General features: G+C 47.2%; 1 long non-coding RNA gene across 1 annotated transcript; it reads left to right on the top strand.

The window, feature by feature from the left end:
* Positions 1 to 829: 829 nt before the first annotated feature.
* Positions 830 to 15,869, top strand: LOC106993505 (uncharacterized). The gene is made up of 3 exons (XR_003722803.2): positions 830 to 1,216; positions 5,049 to 9,035; positions 9,785 to 15,869. It is a non-coding gene; the product is annotated as an uncharacterized LOC106993505 (long non-coding RNA).
* Positions 15,870 to 20,109: the final 4,240 nt, after the last annotated feature.

Here is a 20,109-nt window from a genome sequence, read left to right as displayed (position 1 = left end):
AGAAAGGAGCATGTGTGGAAGAGCAGGAAACACTTCCTTTCTCTATTGGTGCTGGGGTGGGAGGAGGCCAGCCTGCTCAGCCGGTTTCCCAGCTCCTCTCCCGCTCAGAGCCTCTGGGGCCCTGTATTAGTCAAGGCTCTCTAGAGAGACAGAACCAATGGGATATGTGTATATATATGTATTAAGAAAGAGATTTATTCTAAGGAATTAGCTCATGCAATTTTGGGGGTCAACAAATCCCAAGACCTGCAGCCAGCAGGCTCGAGACGAGGAAAAGCTGACGTTCCAGTTCGAGTGAAGAAAATACTGATGTCCCAGCTTGAAGACAGGCTGGAAGAATTCCCTCCTAATTTTGGGAGGGTCCGCATTTTTGTTCTATTCAGGACTTCAACTGATTGGATAAGGGCCACTTAGATTAGGGAGGGCCATGTGCCTTCTTCAGTCCAGCAGCTCGAATGTTAATCTCTTTGAGAAACACCCTCGCAGACACACAGAATAATGATTGACCAAAAATCTGAGCACCTTGTGGCTGAGTAGAGTTGACGTAAAATTCACCACTGCAAGTGCTTTGCCTGGCCCAGCCCTCACAGAGCAGGCTCAGGGACAGGTGACCTTTCACCAAGGAACCGTGCTCTATCCAGGTGGCCTGTAAACACGACTCTTTCTCTTCTCCTGCTCTCCATGGGCCTGGAACCTGGGTAGAAGGAGAGGGAAGGTGGCCTAGAATGACCTTTGAGGCCTTGGCTCAGCCTTTGTTTTCTCATCTGTAATATGAACTTAAAACAATATCCCTTATCTCACAGTCATAAGGCTGAAATGAGAAAATGCTTTGGCAAACAGAATGCATTTTGCAAGCCTGAGGTATTAATCTTGCAAGCTACTCACTCCTACACGTCTCTGGCAAGTGTCTATCCACAATAAGGAAAGGGTTAAACCTGCCTTCTTATTTGTACAGTTTCTCATGTCCCTAGGAGGAGCAAAGAACAAGGCTTATAAATAGGATCAGGGTCTTTGCAAACAACAGTAGCAACAACACATTTGTCTGAGAGGCCAGGTTGAGAATTGGTGCTTGCTCCATCTTGCGCCCTAGAGACAATCCTCGGACTGCTGAACTTCTCCACTCTCACAGCATTGCCCATCAGGAGGGATTGCAGTTCTGAACATGACGGATCAGATGCAATATCAGAGGAGCTTCACGTCTGCAGGCCTGTCCCAGGTGAGTTCTCGCAGGTATATCTGAAAGCCAGAGGATGAATGGGAGACCCAAGGTCCCAAATGCTCAAAAAATGTATGTTCTCAGTGGTGCTTCCTACTATCCTCAGCACATCATCCCTTCCTCCCGGCCCTGTGGGGTTGGGAAGCAGAAATGAGAAGGCACTTTCCTTTCTCCAGACCTTTTTTTCTGGCTCCTCCACCCAGTCACTGGCAGAGCCAAAGTTCAGGTAGAAACTTGTCCAGCTGGACTGCCAGAACACCAATACCATCCGCTGCCCACCTGTGAAAGCTGCCTGGCAAGATGGAGCATGGATGCCTATCCCATGACACCGGGTGACGAGAAGCACAGGGTGTTCCCAGCACAGGGGCCTTTCACGGAGACAGATGACTGATGGAAACCTGCATTGACTGGGGCAGGGAAGGGTCTGTCCTCCTGTCCCTGCCAATAGCAGAGAGCATGGACTCACCCCATCCTTGTTCTCTGGGAGGACCACACCCCAATACCCATCCTCAGATACTATCTGTGTTGGGGCTTCACTTCAGAGGTGGATATGAAGCTGCTTGGTTTCATCTCACAGTTGAGGTGAGGCTAATTCATTCATTCGATGGTTATTTATTGAGAGCCTATTCTGTGCCTGTGTATTGGCACTGTTTTCAATCTCGGAATCCAAGAACAAACAACATAGACAAGGTCCCTTCTGTAACGGAACTTACGTTCTAGTTGGGGAAACAACAGCACACATGTGAACACGTGTAAAGAGGAGGAAAATGGCCCAGATCTGGGCTTTGGATGTATCACTGACTAGCTGTGTGACCTTGGGCAAGTAATTTAACTGTTGTCAACCTCAGTTTTCTCGTATTTAAAGTCAGGAGGATAATAACAACATTGATGTCATGGGGTTGTTGTGAGAATTATTTGAAAGTATATGAAGTACACAACAGAGTTCTTGGCTCACAGTAGACATCCCCATGCACACATGTACCCATTATTGTTATTGCTGTTGTTATAGTTAATATCACTTACCTAGAAACGGAATCAGAAGAGACCAAAATGCCATATTCTTTCTTTCAGTAAAGTGACACCCGGGAAGGGGTGAGCCAAAAGCCATGTCTGTACAGCATCACCAGCTTTTAGTTGGTAAAACATCAGTTCAGCCAACTCCTTGAGTGTTTGGTCAACAAAGGCTTTAACAACTGACTTTTTTTTTTTTTCATTAGTGGGATCAGGTGGTTGTTTGAATTAGATGAACCAATTGATTCTTCTAATTGAATGAATCAATTCATTGTTCTAATGTCATGGTGACCCAAACTAAGATTGGTTACAGTTTTATCTAAGGCCCTGGGTACTTTCTCTTTCACGATGAGCCTTTTGTCCTGGCTCTGTCGTAGTTTTATAGCTGTTAAAAACGTGTGATTGAGTGTGAGGATGCACGTATGTGCATGTGTGTACATACACACATATATACACAAAAGACATGCCAACCCATCACTATCCCTGCTGAGTTGAGACCAAGAGAATGCAAACTTTATATTTTGCCAACAGCTTTTACCTCTTCTCAGCCAGTTTCTTTTCTTTTTTTTTTTTTTCAGAGCAGAAGCCAAAGAGCCAAATGGCATAGTCTGAATGTGGTCACTATCCTGCCAGCCACTGGGCCAGACTCTGGCTGTTGGCACAGGGTTCTGCTGCCCGTTGTGAGATAGCATCAGCTCTGCCTGGCATGGAAAAGGGAGAGTTGGCATTGTCAGCCTGTAGGTGCTTGTGGGGAGGAGGTAGAGGATGTTGGTTACTGGCAGGCAAACCTGTTGCCACTGAAACTTGGCACGTCTGGGTGGCTTCAGCAGTCCAGACAGAGAATTAGCAGGGAGGAAGAGCTCCACAGAAGTGCCCATCTGGCTCCTTGGTACTGTCCATGGAAAGAGATTTCTTCCTTGGTAGAGAACTTGGTACCTTGGAGAGGCAAATCTATTCATAGTGGGGTAAGTCTATAAGTCTAACCATAATCCTAGGATGACTCTGACCCATCATCTAGGAGAGGTCTCCTAGGGTTCTTTTTGCCCTGTGTGTGGGGAATACACACACACACACACACACACACACACACACACACACAGACATATATTTCAGACGGAATTTTGCTCTTGTTGCCCATGCTGGAGTGCAGTGGTGCCATCTCGGCTCACTGCAACCTCTGCCTCCCTGGTTCAAATGATTCTTCTCTTCCAACCTCCCAAGTAGCTGGGACTATAGGCTCACGCCACCATGCCCGGCTAATTTTTATATTTTTAGTAGAGATGGGGTTTCACCATGTTGGCCAGGCTGGTCTCGAACTCCTGACCTCGAAGTGATCCGCCCACCTTGGCCTTCCAAAGTGCTGGGATTACAGGCATGAGCCACCTTGCCCGGCCCTGGGACTTATATTTTCTAAGTGTTTCCTGTAGAAGCAATAAATGCGTCTTCTGAGCTCTTGGAAATTGGTGAGCTGGTAATGTCTTGACAATTGCTCCTGTCTGCTCTGGGAGCATCATCTCCCATTGTCACCCCAAGTCCTTGATGGAGTCCATAAGGGCTCTGCTTCCCTGGGCCAGGAGACAGGCTGCATACCCAAGCACCTTTCCTTCCACATGCAGACAGCCTGAGAGCACTGCCTGAGGAGCCAGGAGACCAGGATCTCAGGGTCAACACTGCCTTTTACAAGCTGTGGGACAGACACAAGTTGCTTAACTTCCTCAGGCCTCAGTTCCCAGCTGCCCTACCTAAAGTGGTGAGGATTAAACGAAATACTACAGGTGGAAGCAAACTGTAAAAAAAAAACTTCAAACACATGCAAGGGGTTACATTAAGCTCTCCACACAACCCTCCCACCAGATGAGCTCCCTGGGATGACTTTTTCATCCTGTCTTGTTAGAAAGCTGCTTACTTGGATAAAGCCCTCAGGAGATGCAAGATGTTCATCCCGAGGGAACCTCCACTCCCTCCTGGCCTGTCCGCCTGATCCCTAGATTTTTCTCCACCCTGAAGCTCTCAGCCTTCTCCAAAGCTAGTCCCTGAGCAAGCGCAGACTTGAGCAGGGGAAGGGAGAGCCAGAACAACTACAGAAAGAAAAGATTAGGGATTCTCTTTCTATTCCTTTCTTGGTTTCCTGTTCTGAGCTGGGTGAGCAGCCTGATTTATTTTTGACAAATGTATCTGCATTATGAATTATATTGGGGATGGAATTGTTACATTAAATCAAAGTTAATTTTCGACTTCTGTTCAGGGCGCCATAAATAATCAACTCCAGGATAAGGTTATGGACTGAAGTCGCCCAAATTATGCTAATGAGGATGATTAAACTTTAGAATTTTAAGTTTCTGTAAGAATAACAATCAGTTAGCATTTACATTTCTGCCATGCCCTAGGATCTGCTGCTTTCTCTGAAGCTGCTATTAAATATAAATAATAATACCATTTTTTAAAGTCAAGTTGAGCCCTTTGGGGCATATTCTATTCTCTTTCCTGGTGCTCAGCTTCTGCAGATGTGTCTGAGGCAACCAGAGAAGGAAGGGAGGGTGGCACAGAGGCCACAGAAACTGCATTTGCATTTGCCTTAGAACTGCAAAGGGATTTTCAAGTTCTAACAGAGACAATAATTAAGTTTTGCCTTGGTCCATTTGGTGAGGAATGCCAGGAAGCCCTGTTGAGCTTTAGAAGTGCTACCCTCAGTGAGCCGGCAATGATTTCCAAGGGATTTTGAATTTAGGATGGGGTAGCAATTCCTAGCCTTTTCTGCTGAGATGCTGTGTGTCTTTGGGTCCATTGCATTCACTTTATGTGCTCTGTTGTCCCTCCACAGGCTCTGGGGACCTTATAGAGGATGCTGCTGAATTCCCTAGCTTGGCTTACAGAGGAGCAAAAAGATTCCGTTGATTTCCAGCCTCATGTTTAGCCACCTGTTATCAAAGCCTGCCCCGAGAGATGTTCATCTCCTGATGTCTATGTGGGGCCCAGGTGGCTGCAATCAAAATGACAGGTCAGCTCAGAGGTTAGGTTGCTGGCTGAGTGGCTATTGTTTATCCCAGTTTCAATTTCATCGTCATGACAACCCACACAAGTCATTGTCCCAGCCGATGCCTCTGTGTGACGGAGTGTGAGGAACGTGCTTCGTCCCAGCTCGCTCTGCCTGACGGACGAGGAGCCGTCTCTGCTCTCGGGTGGCTGCTCCTTTCTTTCCTCCACGTGTTCACAGTGTTCTTATTTTCTCCACCACTTACCCAGAAATTGTTTCTGAAAAGTGTCTCATTTCAACTGAATTTGGCGCAGAGCGATTGGGAACATTGCTCGGCTGGGATTTGCTCTCTCTCCTCAGCAGTTTTGCAGGCCTTATCTCACTCCTGTGGGCTTCCAGAACTGCTGGGACCCCTGGCTGAGATCAAGTGGGGGGCAGTAGATGGGAACCTGCCTGTTTCACACTCGGATCATCCAAGGGAAGACACGAACGTTCTGCACACACAACATAGTATAAGCACAAAACTTGCCTTAATGTGTCTTCCAAGCTATGCGGGACCCCTTCCTTGAAAATTTCAAGAGACAGATGGCTGGTGTTTCTGTTGTGCTCCATGGCTCTGAGAAATCCTGTGTCTGTGTAGGGCTGTTGAGATGCCAGCTCTGGATGGTAACATCGGTGAGCCTGGAAGGCTTTGCCTTGGAAGCATGGGGCCTGTGTCTACTGAGCTTCTCTTTTGGGTCCTCCAGCACTTGATGATTCTGAGAACACATGTTCCTTTACTTTAGGGAGCAACCTCAAAAATGGACCCTTCTTCTTCGCTCTGGCATGGTGGTGATTCTGTTGGGAGGCGCCTTGGGCCAGATATATCCTATTCTGGAGGCTCACAGGCAGGCCCAGCACTGAGAGAAACCCTGCCTGGCCCGACAAGCCTTCTCCTGAGGGTGGCTTCTCCTGTGGCTACAGGATCATCTATATTGGTCAAACGGATGATACAAGATGTTTTAAAAAGATATTGGGATTGGTTTGACTGAAAGAGAGGCTGTGAAGGACTGGGGTGCTCATTAAGAGTCTCAGAATCAAGGAAGGTTGTTATGGAGACAGGCTGATCACTGCCGTGGGAAAGGCTGGGGTGAGGCAGGTGGATCACTGCTGTGGGAAATGCTGATCTGAGGCCCATATGCATGGCCCCTGTTGTCATGGTGGGGGTGGTGGGGAGACACAGAGTTGAGCCAGGCAATGGGAAAGGGCAGAAAGCAGATATGGGAGTTGAGAGCCGGGGCTGAGCCAGCAGAACTGGGAGCAGGAGCGCTGTTAGAAAGTGGTTTGATCTGGGGCTCAAGCCGACTGAGTTGGTCAACACTAAGAGCCAGCAGGCTTCACCTTCTTCATCTTTATTCATTCAACAGACATTTTTGGAGTATTTACTACATGCCAGGTGCTATTCTAGGCACTCATCAGTGAGTGGTCAGTGAAACAGACAAAAATCCCAACCCCAACAGGGTTTTACCTTCTAGTGGAGCAGCCAGGCAATAAGCAGATCACTTAGACACTCAGGATGTCAGATGGTTCCAAGTTCTGGGGAGGGGCATAGGAATGGTGGTGGTGCTACAATTTAAAACAGAGGGGTCAGGTTAGCCTTTGTGAGATGATGCTCCAGCAAAGAACTAACTGGGAGAGGGCTGGGGTCATGGGGACACCTAGGGGAAGATCAAGGCAGAAGGAGCAGCTAGGGCAGCACCCATGGGCCTGGTGTGCTGGAGACCAGGGAGGGGCCTGTAAGACTGGAATGGGGTGATCGAGAGGCGACCGCAGGGATGAGGTCTGAGGTGTCAGAAGCCAGAGCACGCTGGGCCTTGCAACCTTTGTAAGGGTTTTCTAGGTGGAATGGGAGGTCGCAGACAGGATGGAACAGAAGAGGGGTATCATCTGCAGGCTTTTACAGGATCCCTCTGGCTGCTGTGCTGAGAATATGTTAAATTTGAGATGATCTGCTTAGATTAAGTCCTGACTCTGTCATTGTCACTGGACCGAGAAGGTCTTCATGACTACCAGACTATCTCAACTCTCAACACTAGGATTTGAACATCTTTAGGAAAATGTTGAATTGAATGTGTCACAAATTTGTCAAAATGAGCAAACTTATAAAGACGCAGACTCAGCTCAAAGTGAATATGACCTTGCCCCACTGCCCTCCCTGGCGGTAGGGACACCAACCACTGCCAACTCCAACTCCTGGCTCCCACCCTAGTCAAATTCTCCCAGGTCCCTGGAGCTTTTCTTGGGACTCCAGGGCCTCACAGCCATGGACTGTGGGCTGGCCATGCAGCTCTCCACTCCACCACGAGGGGGCCTTGTTCAGTCCACTGCACCACCCACCACCATCGGCTAGCTTCCCGCAGCCTCTGCTTTTCCCTCCTGCCCACCGGTGGCTCTCCAGGGAGCGTCCTCTGCAGGCCCTCTTCCGAACTGAAGGAATCTGCGTAAAACCTCCTGGTGCCTAACTCAGATCTGCTCAAGCTCCAGGAACTCCAGCTCCCTGACACTACCTCTTGGAGCATGCCAACCCCAGAGATTAGCAGCACCTATCATCTCCCTGGTTTTCTTGGGAGTTTTCATTTAAGACCTGCCCATTAGACCTAAGAATGCTCCTCATTGATTCTCCCATGATCCCCAAACCAGGAAGGTCGGTGATAAGCCGACCTTCTCCCATGATCCCCAAACCAGGAAGGTCGGTGATAAGCCCCAGGGGCGTGTCACTCTTCGGCGGCCTCCCTCTCTAGGAGGAGGAAGGTACAAGAGGTAGAATAGTTCACACTCCTTCCTGGTGGTCCAGCAGATTGGCCATGGGGGTCTCAATATTGTGAGAGGGGCTGGGACTATGCGCCCCTCACAGTCCGTTCCTGCTTCAACATTTACATCGTCTGTGTGATGTCACTTGTTGGTGAATGGGAACTGATTGTCTTGTTTGGCCGGGGTGGGTCTGGAGGTATCTTTAGGGACACTCCTAGCTGAGTTTTTTCCACACCACTGACAACCATGCTTTGTGAGTTACCGTCTGAGGAGAGATCTGACCTGGCAGAATCAAAGGACATGGGTTTAGGAAAGGATCCAAATTACATTGAGGGCGATCCCACTGCTGTTCCAAACAGTCAAATACCCCCTTTTGATTGAATAGGTTTGTTATTAAAAATGCATTTAAAAAAATGAAATCGAAAGCAAATCCCTTCAAATAAAATTTCAGCCTTGTCTTAAATCCAGTTTATTTGAAAGTTCCATCTTCTCACACTTTGCATAGAGCTGTGCTGGAGAGATCATAGCCCTCTGTCCCCTGAGCATGATGAACCAGGAAGGTAGATATCAATCAGGTTTCCTGAAATCTGTGCAGAATGCTCCTTAGTTATTTTCTGGATACTGACATGTGCGAGGTGATCGCCTAAATTTTGTTGCATGTCACTCCACAGAAATTCTCATATCCCTTAAGGACTGAAGCTTGAACTGATATGGAACCCGTGACTCAGTAGCAGTTGCCTGCTAGCCCCTTTTGGGCTTCTGCTCCTTTGTCCATTGCATCCCCTAAACTCAGCCTACCTGGTTACTTCATATCTGTTGGCAGATTGACTCCCTCCCTCCAGACCATTTTCAATAAGAAGATCTTCCTTATTTGACTAGGAACAAATACCATGTGGCTTCCCTATGACCTGTATGCTGCCTTGATCTTCTACCCTTGGAAGAAACAGAAGGAGTGAGAGAATTATGTCAGCCAAGACAGCGTTAACTTTAATCCTGCTTAATTCCAGCTCCACAATGAAAGCCTCACTTTGAGACTTGATTGAGGTGAGTTTAGGTCAAATAAGAGGAGGTTTCATTCAGTCACATCGTCATTTATTCAGCCAACATTCACAGAGCCAGGCACAGAGCTTGGAGCTGGGAGTCAGAGGAACAATACTTGGTCCCTGCCCTTCAGAGAGACAAACAGAAACAAATAGGAAATAACTGCAACATAGGCAATTAATTCTGAAGTGAAAGGAGGCAGGCGCCCATGCTGGGGAAAGTCACTGATGGACAGTTGTAGCTTTCAGGGAGGGGACACAGGGGCAAGGAGAAAGCAGAAGAAACTGACTTGAGTTGGATTTTAAAGGCTGAGTAATAAACTCATAAAAGTAAAATTATGGGGCTGGGCACAATGGCTCATGCCTGTAATCCCAGCACTTTGGGATGATGAAGGGGGCAGATCACCTGAGGTCAGGAGTTTGAAAACAACCTGGTCAACATGGTGAAACCCCATCTCTCCTAAAAATACAAAAAAAAAAAAAAAAAAATGGCCGGACGTGGTAGCACACACCTGTAGTCCCAGCTACTCAGGAGGCTGAGGCAAGAGAATCAGGTGAACCTGGGTGGTGGAGGTTGGCAGTGAGTCAAGATTGTGCCACTGCACTCCAGCCTGAGTGAATGAACAAGACTCCATTTCAATCTCTCTCTCTCTCTCTCTCTCTCTCTCTCTCTCTATATATATATATATATATATATGTGTGTATATATATATGTGTGTGTGTGTGTGTGTGTGTGTATATATATATATAAAGTAAAATTAGGAGTTCATGACCTCCTGGAGAGATGACTAGCAGGAATTGCAAATGGATTCTGAAAGGATTTGGAGAATGTGGATATTACGGGACAAAGCCTAGACTTGCACCTGGAGATGAACGTTCAAGCTGTGTTTGCCAGGATGTCATCCTTGGCAAATCACTCAACATCTCTGTGTCTTAACTTCCTCATCTGTACAGTGGGAAATACAAAAATGCCTGCCCTGCTTATCTCATGGAGCTGCTGGGAGGATCAAAAGTACCAGTGTATGTGAACATGCCAGAAATCAGTTAAGTGTGAGGCACGTAAAAGCATTTTAAAGCATTATGTTTGGAAATAATTTCAAGTTTACAAAAAGTTGCAAAATGAGAGATAGTACAAAGAATATTCATATTCACTTTATCCAGATTTACTTATTGCTTATAGTTTAACCCATGTATTATTTATTCTTATTCTCTGTCTCGTATATATGTATAAATATACTATATGAACATGTGGTTATACATGTATGTTTATACATAATTTTTTCCTGAACCATTTTTATATTACATATATTATGGCTCTTTACCCCTGAATACTTAACAGTGTGTTTTTCCTAAGAATAAGAATATTATATGCCACAGTATAGTTAACAATTTTATACATTTACATGTGTAAATCCATCACCCATATTACAAATTTTTTGCTTGGTCTAATAATGCTCTTCAAAGCATTCTCCCTTCTAGTGCAGGATTCAGTCTAGGGGGTCAGATACTGCATTTGGTTTTCAAGTTTTTTTAGCCTCCTTTAATCTGAAATATCCCACAGCCTTTCTTTGTCCTGTGCAATGTTGATATTTGTAAAGAATACAGTGCTTCCATTTTTGCATTCATCTACTGTTTCTTCATTTTTAATCTGGGGTTGTGCTAACCTCCCAACTCCGGCATTCTCTCTGCTTTTGCTAGTTGGACCTCAGAATTCTACTGCAACCAAGAGCTTTCCCTTCTTTTCTCTTTCTGTCTTTTTCTCCTTCTTTCCTTCTCTTTCTTTCTTCCTTCCTTCTTTCTCCTTCTTTCTTCCTTCCTTCTTTCTTTCTTTTGCACTCATTTACACAGCAACCAGGGAGCTCCTGGGATGAAAAGACAAGCCTTGTCTACAGGGCACGGACACAGACATGTCTGATGGATGGGGAGTGAGGGGAGCAGATAACACAGAGAGTGACCGGGCACTCACAGAGAACTCGCCTGAGTGGGCAAGCTGGACCCAGTCCCTGGCCCCGCCGTTCATACGGGAGTGTGGATACTTCGTCTCTTCCTGACCCAGCCCCTTGGTGGCATGTATGTGTTTGTGAGAAAGGGGTCTCTGCACGCCCATGAACTGAAGTATCTGTAACACGAGGCTGTTCAGAAATCCTTGCTGTGTGACATCCCTGACTGACTGAGAAGAAACACCCTCCTTGTTCACAAAATCAGAGTTGCTGGATGAATTGGCAGAGATCCCTGCTAAGGCGGGGTCCGCAGCTATGCTTGGGGTAGAAGCAAGGGACCAAGGGGATGGGTCATTGGAGCAGCGCCTTTCCTGGGCTTTGAAAGCTCCTGCATGGCCATCAGGGATGGGAGTCTTGGTGGAGGCCTCCCCACTCCAGTGCAAGGGAGCAGGTGGGCCCAGCTTGGCAAACCGAAGAGCGCTGTGGGACAGCTGTGTGGCTAGCTGGATAACATTTTAGGTGCCAACCTCGTGTTGCTTTCTGTGCTGTGAGCATTTCCCTTCTCACTTAACAGGAATGACATCCTGAGTTGCAGCTTTCCCAGTAGTGGCAAAATCTAGGGAGCCCTTCTGTTCACTAACTTTGGACTTCACTCCTGTGGTGATGGGCTTGGTGGTGGCAAGATAATAGCAATAGAATAGAGTCCAAGAGGTAATGCCTTGGGCCTGGGACTTTGGTGGTAGGAAGAGAGAGCAAGGCCAGGGTAGGTCTGTGCAAGCATGGGACTTCCCTGAAGTCTCAGGGATAGATGAGAGCACTGACTCCCTAAAACCCTGGACTTTAAGCTGGACATGGTGGCTCATGCCTATAATCCCAGTAATTTGAGCCTAGGCAGGAGGATCGCTTGAGCCCAGTAGTTTGAGATGAGCCTGGGCAACATAGGGAGACCCCCATCTCTACAAAAATTAAAATAAGATAAAATTAGCTGGGCATAGTGCTGCAAGCCTGTGGTCCCAGCTACTTGAGAGACTGAGGTGGGAAGATCACTTGGAGCCCAGAAGTTGAAAGATACTGTGAGCCATGATGGCACCACTACGCTCCGGCCTGAGCAACAGAGTGAGACCCTGTCTCAAAAAGAAAAAAGAAAAAAGGCCTGTTCTTTCCACCGCTACACAGCTGAGGGCTTGGGGCATCAAAATTTAGGCATTAAGGTTAACAGAATCACCATTTTAACTTCCGGCTGCAGAAGCCTGTGACATTCAGGTTGCACTTGTCCACAGAATCACCGCAGAGACGGGTGCCCACCCCTCCCCACGTGCAGCTGTCCATTGCAGCCGGCCTGACAGATGGCCAGTTTGCATCGTATTAATTGGCATTTGTTCCTTGGCTCCTGTGTGCCTACCTTATGCCCTTTACTCTTGTGCTTGCTACATCCCTGAAGGAAGTGGTGGTCTCTTCCCTTTTCCTGTGTTCACGCAGATGTGCCTCTGAACTCCAGGGACAATCGGGCCCGGGGGTTCACAGATGCACTGTTTTGCTCATCACCTCTCATGACCGGGGCTCAGATTGGGGCCTGTGATCTTGGATCCCAGGCTGCCTGAACACCCTGAGCAACGGAGGTAGGAAATGGGGTACTTGGCTCCTGTGTCCCCTCCCCTGGGAGATCTCCCTGACCCCCCTATTGAAACAGCCCCCCAACTGCCTTGCCTTCTTACCCTGGCTTAGTTTCCCTCATGGCACTTTTCATCCCATATTTTACGGTTTGTTTGTTTATTGTCTGTCTTTGCCATTTGAATTGAGCTCTACCAAGGCAGGGGTTTGTCAGTTTTGTCACTGCCAATTGTCCAGTGCCTAGAATAGTGCCTGGCACATAGCAGGCCCTCAGCAGATACTTGTGTTTGTTGAATAAATAAACGTCACCCTGCTGCTGCTAATGACGCCAATGGTGAAAAGTTCCTGGACCCTTCTCAGCACCCATAGCCAGAAACAAAGACATTCAGGCATTTGGCCTTCTCAGTCTCCAAAAAATTGATGCAAAGGTGTCCTGTGATTTGGAATTCACCTAGAAGGGGCCCTTCTCCTGTTCTTGCCTGGTTCTAACTCCCGGCAGGAGGGGCTTCTTAGGAGAAACGGTGAGCAGGGCCTGGGACTTCCAGAGCTCTTGTCAGTGTTCTGGAGAGGACAGGCTCAATGCCTCACTGGACCGGGCTGGTCTCAGCCTCGGTGTCCCTCTGCTGCCCCTCTCTCAATGGTGAGGCGTGCATTGCTTCTGACCCCAGGCCAAGAGAATTAGTATTCCTATCTCAATGCGCAGAGACTGTTTCAAGCTATGCTTGCTGGTAATGAGGCCCTGATCTTGCCCCCAGTTCTAAGAACTGGTCATGTGTCTTAGCACCTGTGCCCAAACCTTGTGCTTGGTGTGGCACATGTAGGTAAGGTGGTACCTGCCTCACTCCATAACTCTGTCTCCAGGATGCCTAGGGCCTGGATGCTCTCCCTCTGCATCCCAGCACCTAGGCTAGGCCCCTGCTGGGTATAGGACAGCATAGGAAACAGTGTCAGAGGCATTGTGTGGAAGGGGCAAAGCCATGGGTTCAAATCCTCTCTTCCTAGCTGACAGTCCTTGAGCAAATCTGTATTAACTCCCCTGAGCCCATCTTGCAGAACTGTTGGGAAGAAGAAAAGAGAAATATATATATGTATTTTTAAAAAGGCTAAACAGTAGTTCTTCTTACTATTAGTAAGTAACTGACTTCCTTGATGCTGGATGGCTTGCCTGCTCTTGTCTCCTGGGCTCCATGTCCCAGGTCTGTCCCCCTCCCACGGGGCTTGCAGCCCTTCCAGCCTGCCGCCTCCCACCCACACCACCACGGGCTCCTCACCCCAGACTCTTGCCCTCCTCCTGAGGCTCTTTTGTTTTTTAACAAAAACTCACTCAAGCTTCTGCAAGAGACAGAGTGTGCAGTAATTCCTAAAGGGTGTTGCTGTGGTTATTTACCTTCGTTCATAAAGAAGGGCAATTAACGGTCAGCCCATTCATGAGCTGGAAGTACTATGATATAAAAGAAAGCAAAAATAGCAAATGAGTTTTCATTGATAGGACCTCACACTAGTGTTTGGGGTCCCAGTGTGCTGCTCAAACTTTGCTTTCCTAAGGAAGATAAAGCAGCTGAGCCAAAAATAACTAGACCTCCAGGTCTAACAAGGGGACTTAATAGCAAAAGGCTGCAAGGCATACCAGGGTGGGTCAGGGGTGGGGGTTCGCCCAGACTCAGGTAGCAAGGTCCACACTGCAAAGAACTTGGAAACAACGCTGACTAAAAGTCAGTCTGCTTTTCTTTAATCACTATTCCCTGGAAATTCTAAACAATATCAGTGATAAAATTCTTCTTCCCAAAAAGTCTTTTGTTGGTGTAAGTTCGAAATAATTGCAACAATTACAATTGAGTATGGATTTTATATATATATATATAAATTTTATATATAAATTATATATATATATATATATATAAACTTCAAACTGGCACATTTTTACTTTTTTTTTTTTTGAGACAGGTCTCACTTTGTCACCCAGGCTGGAGTGCAATGGTACTATCAACCTCCTGGGCTCAAGTGATCCTCCGGCCTAAGCTCCCTAAATAGCTGAGACTACAGTGCACCACCACGCCTGGCTAATTTTTGGTATTTTTTATAGAGACAGGGTTTCGCCATGTTGCCCAGGCTGGTCTCGAACTCCTGAGCTCAAGTGATCCGTCTGCCTCAGCTTCCCAGTGCTGGGACTACAGGTGTAAGCCACTGTGCCTGCGCCTGGTCCACACTTTAATGACTTATTCTTTAATAAACATTATATGCACGTCGAAGTTAATTCAGAGAATTTCCAGTTGTTTGGAGGGCCTCTGACAGACATGGACTTATCTATATGGGATTGTTCTGAGAGTCAGTTCATAATTATCTGGAGTTGAGCTCCATTCAGGTGTCGCTTGTCCCTAACTCTTGGGGTAATACGTATTTCTGCATAAACAGTAGACTCTCAATCAACAATGACAGCAGCTAATTTTCAAGAAGCAGCACATCTTGAGTTACATCAAACATCAATTCTGTCGTTCGGTGGGACCACTTGGAATTTTTTATTTTTATTTTATTTTAATCTTTTTTTTCGAGACAGGGTCTCATTCCAACGCCCAGGTTGGAGTGCAGTGGCACAATTTCAGCTCACTGCAACCTCTGCCTCCTGGGTTCAAGTGATTCTCCTGCCTCAGCCTCCTGAGTAGCTGGGATTACAGGTGCGCACCACCATGCCTGACTAATTTTTGTATCTCTAGTAGAGATGGGGTTTCACCATGTTGGCCAGGCTGGTCTTGAACTCCTGACCTCAAGTGATCCACCTGCCTCGGCCTCCCAAAGTGCTGGGATTACAGGCGTGAGCCACCACACCCAGCCTGGAATTTTTATTTCTGCTTGAAATATAAAACAATAAAACAAAGTGGAAACCATGAAGTATAATATTTTTGTTTGGTAGTCGCAAGTTTCAATTCATACATGAAATATTTTGCTTAATATTTGGCTTAGTTTAAATATCTTTAAAATATTATATTTATTATTTCTTTATATTATCTCTATAATATCTTTAAAATCATATTTTTAAAATTAAAATGTATTATTCTTTTAAAGGTATTAATTGTTAATTGTTTTAAAGCTAAAAAATGAAGCCAAAGAAAGACAAAATATAACATCATTGGCAGAATTTAGTATTTGCCTAAATTGTGCCATTTGCAAATGTTTGAGTTTTATTAAAATTCACTTATTAATTACTAGACAATTATTTACCTAAAGTATTTTTTTAATCTTTTATTGGAATGATTATATATATGAGGTTCAATAAAAGAACATTTCCACTGTTTGTGTTTCATTTCTGGCCATTATTAATATTTGTTTCATTCCATGGTTATTACTGAAAATAATTTTGTTGAATAGAGGAAAGGGTTTTACAAAAAATCCACTCTGAGTGTGGAATGTGCTAGAACACCACTGACTATGCCAGTGGGAGGCGACTCCTGCTTCTGGTGTCCTGGCTCTGAGTACAAGGACCCAGTAAGCACAGGCTCTGCTCTGATGGGTGGGAGGGCTTGGAGGAAGCTTTCTAGGGGGTTAAGCCTTGCCATGAAGTGGGATGGCTGTGGTGAACACACTCCCTGGGTGGAAACTGCACTAAGACTCTGTGGTTAAGATACAGTTTCAGCTGCAGTAATGCTATAGCAAGCTCTGAAACAGCAGTGACTTTTACAAAATAGAAATATATATCTCTCTCCTATAACAGGATTGGTGCAGCTGCTCCCTGGTACAGGAACCTGGGCCCCTTCTGCCTTATTACTCTGGCATCCTGGGATTTGGCCTTATTCAGTGGTTTAAGGTGCCTTACCACCAGGGCTGCATTCCAGCCAGTGGGAAGGGTGATGGGGAAGAGGAGGGCATGCCCCTTTCCATAGCCCTGATTTGTAACTTGTATACATTTTGCTCACATCCCATGTGGCATCCTTTTGGCACAACTTAGTCGTATGGCCCCATCTAGCTGCAAGGGAGGCTAGGAAGGTGTTTTCTTTATTTTGGGCTGCTATGTGTCCAGCTAAAAATTCTATTGCCACAGAGGAGAGAAAAATGAGTTTTTGGGAACAACCAGAGATTTCTTCCACAGAAGTGTGACTTTCCTCTTTTCTGCAACTAAAGTTGTTGGTCCAGCAGTGGCCCCAGAAGGCACTGACATCATATCCACCTGGTGACATCCATCCAGAGGGAAACTGCTCCAACATTTGAAGAGCCTGCCTGGGGGCCAGGTAGAGGATGAAGGAGATGAGAAATTTAGGCAACATCTTTTTTCTTTTTTTTTTGCCTGGCTGGCCCCCAAAATGGTATTTTTCTCATTTTAAGCAACTTGGTGTTTGTACATTCAATTCAGCAGACTCAAGTGGATGAATTAAGGGGGATGGGAATAAACCAGTGTTTCCCAAGTTCGCCATAAGACTCATCCTGGGTGTTTTTTAAGTGTGCATCTTGGAGTCCATCCTGGGCATTCTGATTCAATGGTCTGAAATGGGACCCAGGAGTCTGCAGGTTTAACAAATTGCCCATGTGATTTTTAATCAGGCAAATTTATGAACCCCCGTGCTGTTTCCCCAGTGTATCCAGAGCCTGCCTGAACATGGAGATTAATCACAAGGATATTCACGATAACATCTAGATCAGGAGCTACGGCACAGGTTTGGGAGGGGGCATGGGACCTGAGCTGGGAGACTGGGTGAGGTGGGGAGGTCAGGGTCCAGTGGTGCTCTCAGGGCATGGCTCTCTGAGGTCTCACAGCAGCCAGAGTTCATGGCTCTTCCCTCCAGACTCTGCCACCAGCAGGACTCATCTGCTCTCAGGGGATCTCCATTCACTTCTCCCACTCCCACCAACTGCTTTATTATTTCCTGTTTCCATTGAGAGAGAGCCTGATTGGCTGAAATAATTACTGTTGAGTGAATTACCTCCTACACCCAGTCATTTCTCAGGCCTCTGGTCAGCGTATGAGTTGGCTGCCCATGGCTCAAGGTGCCCACCTCCCTGTCCAGCCAGTCACAGGGTTCTAAACAGGAGAGGGGATGAAATCCTGCCTTGGTGAATAAGACCATGCCTGGTCCCACCCTGAGAGACAGCGTGATGAAGCATGGGAACATGGTACAGCCATGGAGGCACCGGCGGGGCTGGGTTTCAGGTGCCCACGGCTGTGATGCTGCACTCTGCCAAGTGGCCTCTCCCTGTGCTCTAGCAGGGCCTCACCACGCAGCCTCCCCTGCCTTCCAAGCACATTGGCGAGGTAGGGGATCCACACAGCAGATGCGGAAGAGTTAATCCAATAGAAGAGATTATTATCACAAGTCCTTCTACTGCACTTAGGAAATGTGCATTATTGAATCTCCCTAGCTGTTGAGGAGGATATCTGAGGATCAGTGGAGGGGAAAGTGAGCATGAAGGATTTTCTTGCCCGCTACCCATCTTGTCACCCCAGGGGAGCTGCTTCCTCCCTCTGACAGTCAGGCAGCGGGGAAGCCAGGCCATCAACCAGGGCCTGCCTGGGCTCTGGTCCTGCCCTCCAAGCACCTTGTGCCACTTCTGAGGTTGGCAACAAGTGGCAGCCCCCTCCTCTCAGCAGGTGAGAGGGGCGATCTGTCCTTCCCAGCCCATTAACACAGCACACACAGAGCAAGGTTAATGGACTTGAGACGGAGCTGGCAGGAGAGGGAGAGCCCTAGGGGAGCATGCAGCCCACCTTCTGTCTCTTAGGCCACTCTCTCTTCTTCCCAGCTCTGGGCACATTCACACAGTGGCCATCTGGGCACCTCAGCCTCAAAGACACACAGGGAGGTGGGGCAGGGGGCAGAGGGGCAGAGAAGCAAGGGAGTCATTGGTCTCCAGCACTCTCACCCACAGGTCCCTGAGGGATGGCAGCTGTCAGCTCGGTTAAGGGAGTCATTAGGACAGAAAATCAGCTTTTATGCCCACTCAGGTTGTGTGATTGAATTGTGGGTGCAGACAGAGACAGGCTGCAAATCTCTGTGGCACTAGAGCCTCTGTGTTTGCTAGACAAGGCACCAAAAGGGCAAGAGAGAAGAGAGGCATCCACATGGTGTGGGCGTTGTTCCCATCAGCCTAGCTCCTTGGAACCATCATTTACTCCGAAGTGGAAGGAAACAGCTCCAAGAGATGCAGATGGGTCTGAGGTCTGCCAGCACATCAGATGCAGATTAAATTCGAGGTAGGAGGTGAGAAAGTCCCCCATTTTCAGGGAGGATATGAGGTCAGCGGGTGCAAATTTCACAGATGAAAATGACACATTTCATAAACCAAGTTCTGGGTGGATTTTCACACCCATTGATTTGAAAAACAGTCAAAGCTGCTCAGATTACTTTCTTCTGATGAGGTAAGGGGGACACCCTCCCAGCAGTACCACTTTACTGCAACTTGTTGGGCAGTGGCAGCGGTGCACTGTTCAAAGTTCTGCATGGTCCGCGGCTCAGATGTGAGAACCTCCCAGAATGGCCTTCCTCTTCCTCCCCAAGCTCATTCTCCTACAGTGGGGTGTGCACAGAGTGTGCGTGCACACACACAACACACTAAGAACAATTCAACTGTCTCACACATACTCAGGTTCACTTCTGACGTGCAGAACAAGTTGTTTCAGAAGCAATTCAGGTTGGATACCGGGAAGGACTTCCCAAACAGTTACGAGACAAGGACAGCTGTTACGGGGGGAGCTACGGGATCCTTTGCCCTGAAAAGGTTTATAAATAAGATTGCCAGAAACACCATCTAAGATAAGTACCCCTAATAACTCACCTTTCCAAAGGACTTGGCAAGGTATTTTCATGCCCCTCCTCATGTGTTTCTTGCAGGCAGTCACGTTTCACTACACTCATTTTCACAGAGGAAGAAAATAGGCTCAGTCATCCAATGAATTGACAAGGTCACACAACACCAACTGAAGAGCTGGGCCCACAGCTGAGGTCTCTGGACTCCTATTCCGGTGCTCCATGCACCTGATACTGCATCTGGCATTGGGGGTGGAGAGCTGCCCTGGACGTCTCTGGAAGGTCCTGCTCAACAGAGAGGATGAGAAACCTGTTTCAGGGCTGCCCCATCCTTTTCGTGTCCTTGTTCTTTGTCCAGGGTCCTCTCACCAAAACAGATTAAATCCAGGCTCGAGCTGTGTGTCTGGAGCCACCACTGGCCTTCTGAAATTCTTCTTGGTGTGGGGCCAAGTGGATAAAGGAGGACCCTGCAAGGCTGATGGCATCATCAAGCAGGAGCGGCAGTTCGTCTGCTTCCTCCCAGTTACTGCAAGTTCTTCCCAGGCTCCCTTCTGTTTCCCAGCAGATGCTAAATGGAGAAGAGGAAAAACGTGCCCTCCAATGCTTGGTTCGTGGGGATATTCCCGTCTTTGGGTTTGGAGAGATTAGAATTTGAAAGGAGTGGGGGTTATGCGTATGTGTCTGTGCCTACATGTGTGGTTTGGGAACAGGCAACTTCTGCTTCCTAATAAAAAAAACTCAAGCTTGAAAGGGATTTGTTAAATCAACTAAAGTGGGCCCTTGGGGTCTCCATCTC

This window comes from Macaca mulatta, chromosome 14 (genome assembly GCF_049350105.2).
Source record: "Macaca mulatta isolate MMU2019108-1 chromosome 14, T2T-MMU8v2.0, whole genome shotgun sequence".
Classification (NCBI taxonomy): Eukaryota; Metazoa; Chordata; class Mammalia; order Primates; family Cercopithecidae; genus Macaca; species Macaca mulatta.
This window is presented reverse-complemented; position numbering and strand designations above follow the sequence as displayed.